Genomic DNA, 7,014 nt, shown 5'->3' with positions numbered 1-7,014 from the left:
ACCCCGGAGCCGCCCTTACAACTTCGCCTTGGGGTTTTAATAAATCCCTAATTCCCCGCGGCTTTCCGGCCTCTCGCCGTGAGCTGCGGGTTTGGAGCATCCCGCTGGAAATGCTTCCGCTGGCGCGGTCGGGAGGGGAAGCGATGCTCCGGTGAGAGGGAGCGGTTTGGGCATCGTCTTCTCCAGGTGTGGCATTGCCACCATCTTCCTCCTGCTTCCCCCGTGCCCCGTGGAGTCCCTGGGTGTCTCCCCACGGATCAGATCCATGCCAAGGTGTTGGTCTGGGGCATTGCTGAAGCCCCAGGCAAAGCATTGTCCTGCCCAGCTTGTCACTGACACCAACCGCTGGTGCCTGAGGATTTGGGGTCCTCTCCTTGGTCATGCCGCGGAGATACTCCAAGGGCTGGAGCAGCTCTGCTCTGGAACCCGGCTGGGAGAGCTGGGAGTGTTCACCTGGAGAAGGGAAAGCTCCAGGGACACCTCAGAGCCCCTTTCAGTGCCTAAAGGGGCTCCAGGAAAGATGGTGACAATGTTTTTAGCAGGACCTGTTGTTACAGTGCAGTAAGTGATGGTTTTAAAGTAAAGGAGGGTCGATTTAAACCAGATATGAGGAAGAAGGTTTGTACAATGAGGGTGGGCAGGCCCTGGCACACGTTGTGCAGAGAAGCTGTGGCTGCCCCTGGATCCCTGGCAGTGTCCAAGGCCGGTGGTTGTTCTGCACATCTCCAGGTGCTGGAAACAAAGGAGAAGTGAGACCTTACAGCAAGTTTGTTTGGTAAGAAATATAGGCAAAAATTAAAAGCAGGATTACAGAACCTGCATTTACAGAACCAAAAGAAGGAAATATCAAACTCAGATTCTGCACAACAAGTGAGGACAACGATGGAACAAGTTCCCCATAGAAAATGTGAATGCCCCAAGTGTTCAAGGCCAGGTTGGATGGGGCTTGGATCAACCTGGGATAGTGGAAGGTGTCCCTGCCCATGGCAGGGGGTTGGACTAAAAGACTTTTAAAGATGCCCTCCGACCCAAACCATGCCGTGATTCTGTGTCCCAGCACGAGCACTGGACCGTGCTGAGTGCAAACATTTGCAGGAGTTTCATCGGTCTGGAGGGTCTAACAAAATCCAAGCCTGGGAGTCCTAGAATCCCAAAATGGTTTGGGTTGGAAGTGACCTTAAAGACCATCCAATTCCAACACCCCTGCCAGGGGCAGGGACACCTTCCACTAGACCCCACCTCAGGGCTCTGCCCTTCTCAGGTCACTCCAGCCCACACCAAATCCATTCCAGGCTGTGTCCACACTCCCGCCCCAGGCTGGCTGAGGAGTGACGTGAATTGCCCCATTCAGGGGCTGAGACTGCAGGACAACCACACAGCTCTGCCCATGGCAGCTGCATGTCCGTGCCAGGGATGCCAGCAGAGCCAGGGCAGGCTCCAGTGACCCCACACCCCTTCCTCAAATCCCTGGCAATGCCCTTGCACAGCCAGGGCAGCCAAGGGGCACTCTGGGCTGGAGGCTGGTGGTGCAGCAGAGCAAGGCACCCACAGAAATAGAACCTCAAATCCTGGGGGCAGCTCTGGGCCCCTCACTACAAGAAAGACATCAAGGGGCTGGAAGGTGTCCAGGGCAGGGAACGGAGCTGGGAAGGGGCTGGAGCAGCAGGAGTGGCTGAGGGAGCTGGGAAAGGGGCTCAGCCTGGAGCAAAGGAGGCTCAGGGGGGACCTTGTGGCTCTGCACAAGTCCCTGACAGGAGGGGGCAGCCGGGGGGGTCGGGCTCTGCTCCCAGGGAACAGGGACAGGAGGAGAGGGAACGGCCTCAGGCTGGGCCCGGGGAGGTTTAGGTTGGATGTTAAGGAAAATTTCTTCACTGCAGGGTCAGTCCAGCCCTGGCACAGCTGCCCAGAGCAGGGATGGAGTCACTGCCCCTGGGGGGATTTAAAGGACGTGTAGATGTGGCACTTGGGGACCTGGATTAATGTTGGGCTTGGCAGTGCTGTGGGAATGGTTGGGCTCGATGAAGGCTTTTCCACCCTGAACGATTCCACGATTCCACGATTCCATGATTCTATGACTGCTGTAAATCCAGCCGCTACTAGAGGGCAGAGCGAGCCAGGAGAGACAGGTGGTTTGAGCCGTGCGGGAGCTGGGATGCGGGAAACGTGTTTGCTTCCCCTTGCACTGAGGCGTGTGGGGGAAGAAAGAACCTCAGCAGCACGAGGGATAATCTGTGACACGGTCTGAGGTTTGGAGGGAGATGACTCACGCTTTGATTTCTTTACGGAGCGCTCCAGGGCGGGATTAAGCCGTGTTTGTCAGGAAGGCGCCGCATCCAGCAGCGTGGAGGCAGCGGGGAAGGCTCCTCATTCCAGCACATCAGGCTGCTGCTCCCCAGCCCCGAGCGCAGCTCCCGGTGCTCGTCAGGAAGAGAAAACCGGCATGGATGAATGGCGAGGGCACCTCAAAAGGGACAGCTGCCATCTCCCGAGCACTCACTGCGCTGGACCTGGGGGTCTGGCACAAGGCTGCGTCCCAGCCCAGAGCCCGTCTCTTTTGCAGGCAGCGGTGTAAGGGCAGCTCTGTCGTGCCTGGAGGTTTTCGGGCAGCTCTGCAGCCCCGGCTGCTGCACCCTCACTCCGGTCCCTCCTGCCGGTGTCCCCAGCGACCTTCCTCGAGCAGCCAGCACAGCGCGGATGTTCAGGCTGGACACTTGGGATTCATCCTGGACTGCCTTGGGCAGCTGTCCTACCTCTGTGCTGGTGCTAGCAGAGGCGTTCTCATCTCAAAAAATGAAGGAAAAGTTTTCCCTGACCCAAACAGAGCCAGAAGTGCAGCTGGTCAGGGCGAGAAGGTTGATGCTGCTCCCAGGATCATCACAGCCTGCGACAGCACCAGGCAGGGATTTGGGGGACTCACGCTTGGATGGGAGGGGTGAGCAGCCCCTCTGCCGTGGTACTCTGTGCCCAAGGACACAGGCAGCCCTCGGTGCCCTCCAGCCCTCGCTCGGAGCAGCCCCAGCGCTCTCAGCGCTGCCAGGAGCAAGCCCAAAGGGTGTCACAGCTGCCCCAGGCCTCAGCCCCTGGAGCCCCCAGACCATCCCTGCATCGCTGGGTGCTCTCAGCACGCACACACCTGAGCTTGGGGGGCACAGGCAATGTGCCTGGGGTGCCCCACAGAGCTTGGCAGGGTGAGGGAAGGCAGCAGCACCCTCAGCCCAGGCCCTTCCCAGCTCTGTGCACAGCACACGCGGGGTTTTACCCGAATTTTTTCTGGCTGTCAGACCAGCAGTGCACTCTGCTCATGCTCAGGGGCACAAACCAGCTGCACCAAGGCTTCTCTGCTCCCTGAGCCTCTCCCCCTGGAGGTGTTTGGGCTGGATCTGTCCTGCGCTGTTGGACAGGAGCCTGCAGAACTCCTGGCCATGCAGCTCCTGGAGATGTCTCGGGTTTGCCATGAGCCAACTTTGTGCCATGCTGGAGGTGGGCAGTGCCCCCCACCCTCCAAAGTGAGGAGCTGATGGGGGATTCTCTTGGCCCAGGGAATTCATTCTGTCACTGGATAAACTATGCAAATGTCAGTTAATAGCAGTAAATTAATGAACCATAGGAAAAACTTACCCTGGGGGTGCATCCACAAACTTTTTGCCAGTGATTCCCTGAACCCCTCGGGGTTTTAAGCAGCTTGGGGTCAAGGATGGCTCCCACATCAATGACACTGGGGACAAACAGGCCCAGTGGGGCCCAGGTGAGCGCCCAGCCCCAAACCCCACGATTCCACCAGCCCTCCATCCACCCCACTCAGCTCAGCAAGCCAAAGGCTGTGCAATCTGGAGCAGGATGCCAGGAGGCTGCCAAAGCTCTTTGTTTTGGGTTGTGGACCCCCAGCTGGCACAGGAGGAGGTGGCGGGGGCCGTGCCACCGCCGCACGCGCCCGCCTCCCGCGCAGGCTGCTGCGAGGGCTGAGGTAATCCTGGGTAATTCCTGACTGCCATGGAAATGCCTCCGGGCCACGATGATTATCGCTGTAATTAGCCTCTCTGATTTTTCTTGGTGTTCTATAAAATATTAATTTACAGCTGGATCCTTGCCTCCTTTGTGTGCCGGCTCGCGCTCTGCCCATCAGCAGAGCATCTCTGGCACCTCGTGCCGAGGTCCTGTGGGGTTACACGGCAAGGCTGAGGCGGCCGCTGGCGGCTGCGTCGTGGTTGGGGTTGGTGGGGCTGGGCAGGAACTTCCACTTCCCCACAGGAACATGCCCTTGTAGCTCCTAGTTCAAAGGAAATATGGAAAACCGGTGAGGCACGCTCAGAAAATGCCCTCCACACCTCTTCAGCTGGATGGTGGAAGGTGAGCAGGAAGCTGTGTGTCTCCAGGAGCCCTTTAACACAACACAGACCCACCCTGTTCCTCTGTTTGGGCCAGAAATAGTGGTTTCACTCAACTGCATGAAAAATCAGGTAGGGCAGCAGCATCTGAGCAGCACCATGTTCCCCACCCAGCCTGGAGTGACCGGAGTGGACACGGTGCTGTGATTTCCACTGCCAAAATGAAGCCAAATGTGGGATTCGGTGGCACGTGGTGCCCTGAAAACCCACTGCTCACACCAGCACTTGTAAGTTGCCTCCTTTTTCAGCCAGACTAAGTAGAATCGACTCTAATCTTGCTGAAAAGGTGGAAAATGCCACCTCTAATATTTTTGATCCCAAACATTGGGAAGGTCAGGCAGAGGAAGGATGTTGCAGTGTGCTGATCCTCTCTCTGCCTTCTCCCTAGGACAAGCCTTGGGCTCCAGACATTGCATTCCAGCATCCCTGCCAGGGGGTGAGTGCTGCCACACCCCTAAGGCTGCCCCCGAGCCACTTACTCCTCTGGGACAGTGTCTCTGCCAGGCCAGATGTAGCAGCTGCCTTAACTACAGCTCAAGTCTAAAGAAAGGAGCACTGCTAATGACAGGAAGGGGTTGTGCCCAGCATGTGAATGTCTCTGCTTGCCACCAGAGATGTTTTCCCAGAGCTTTTGGCCAAGCAGCAGATGCTGCCAGCGAGGTTTTGTCCTCAACACAACCCTACATGTCCCCATGTCACTAAAACAAAGCCAGGTTGCAGAGCCACTGGGAATTTGTATTCTCCGAGGCCACGTCCCCTGCAACATTTCCACGGTGTTTGCACAGATATTTCCATTCGGTCACTCCTTCCCTCCTGCTAAACCAGGCACACACATCGTGCAGGAGCCAATCCCTTTGGCAGAGGCCCTGGCACCATGGTTTGGAGCCAAGCACACGCTGCTGACAGCCATGCCTCACCCCGGTGGCCAGGGGCTCGTCAGCTGCGACACGAGGTGCTCCCTGTCAGCTCTCCAGGGATGCCAGATGTGGATCTGGAGAGCCTGGCTGTGCTGCCGCCATCCACCACATCCCTCACCGAGCTGGCAGGCTCAGGGCTTTGAGGAAAACCATGTGGCACACACAGAAGGGTGTTTCAGCAGAGAGTTCAACCAGGGAAGAGCAGCTTTATCTGGTTTTTCTCAGTGTTTCTTTCATCTTGTGGTTATGAAGCCACAGAGCCTCCAGGAGGGATGCTCCATGGTCTCACAGCAGTTCCTGCCTGAGCTTCCCAGAGCTTTCCAGGCTGCACCTCCCTCCTGGATGAAACCTCCATCATCTCACCCAGCCCAGACTTTTAACCCCCACTTTTTTGCCACCTCTGTGATTTTACTCCCCAGTCTCACTGGTGCAGTCCAGCCCAGTGATGCCTGGGCCAAAAACCCTCTGTCCAGTCACCGTGCAGCCAACATCCTGGAGAGATGCTGCTCCCTGGGTTTTGTGTCTGGCTCAAGGTCCACATGAATATGAACCTCCTGCTTTGCACTCTGTGAGAGCCTCCTACATCTCTGGAGGGAAGAAGTCGCCATGAGATGAAGTCTCCATTTCTGCGGCAGCGGGCTCTCCCACCTCTCTCACTGCTGTTTCTAATCCAGCCTTGCTTTGCTGCTGTGGAGAATTAACATTTTGGGGGGCAGCTTCCCTGTGCACCACCTGAGGTACCCCAGATCCCCTCTCTCTCAGCTTGCAGGGGCTTAACAAAATAAAACCAGCAGGCCGGGAACCTCAGCCGGCTTTCTGGTGATACGGATATTAAAATTGAGCTGCTCGTTGTGTCGGCAGAGGGCAGTGGAAGATGCTTCCAAACCTCCCAAGCCTCCCCCGGCCGCGCTGTGGAGATGGGGATCCGGGGAGGAGACTCCACCAGAGAGGAAGGGAAATAAAAATGCAGTTCCTCCAGCAGCGAGGCTGACCTGAGCGCGGCGTTACCGCCGGGCACCCCACCGGGGAAGGGGGATTTGGGCTCATCCATCGGCGCCGCGCCCAAGCGGGAAGGCGAAGGAAGGAGACCGCGTTCCCCACCGGCGCATCCCTCCAGCTCGGGTCTCGCCGACGCTCACAGAGGCTGCTCAGAGCCAGGCAGAGCCACTGCTCCTCATGCTCTGGCTGGGAGGAAGCGGATGGCGATGGAGCTGGCAGTGATTTGCCGGCGGGAGCAGGCGCGAAGGCCGAGGAGAGGTTTTCCTGGCTGTAGTCGTGTCCTAGAAGGGTTCTCCAAGCCCGGCGAGCCGCAGCACGTAGACAAAAGTCTTCCCAGCCCGCAGCCCGTGCCGGGTGCTGCTCTCCGGCTGCGGGAGAGGCAGGGCGATGGTGCGGCCCTGCCGCCGCCTCCCTGCCGGCTCCGCACCCTGCCCTGTAATTAATATCCCTGGAGGTAAAGAAAGAGCAGCGGGAGGTTGGGATGTATTATTTTACTCTGATAGGAATCTGACACTGACACAAGCCATTAGGGGAAAGAAAGAATAATAACTCAAGACTTGGCATATATGAAAGTGTAAATACCTTCAGCGTGTGAAAAGACAGGCTTTAATATATTGGTGGGTTTGTAATTATTTATTGAAAGAAGAGAAAAGGCAGAGCTTGCTGCAAAACAAGGCAGAGACGAGGGAACAGCTCCCAAAATCATTGAATTT

This window comes from Corvus brachyrhynchos, unplaced genomic scaffold (genome assembly GCF_000691975.1).
Source record: "Corvus brachyrhynchos isolate BGI_N302 unplaced genomic scaffold, ASM69197v1 scaffold346, whole genome shotgun sequence".
Classification (NCBI taxonomy): Eukaryota; Metazoa; Chordata; class Aves; order Passeriformes; family Corvidae; genus Corvus; species Corvus brachyrhynchos.
The sequence above is the reverse complement of the archived record's forward strand: the minus strand, read 5'-3'. Positions refer to the sequence as shown.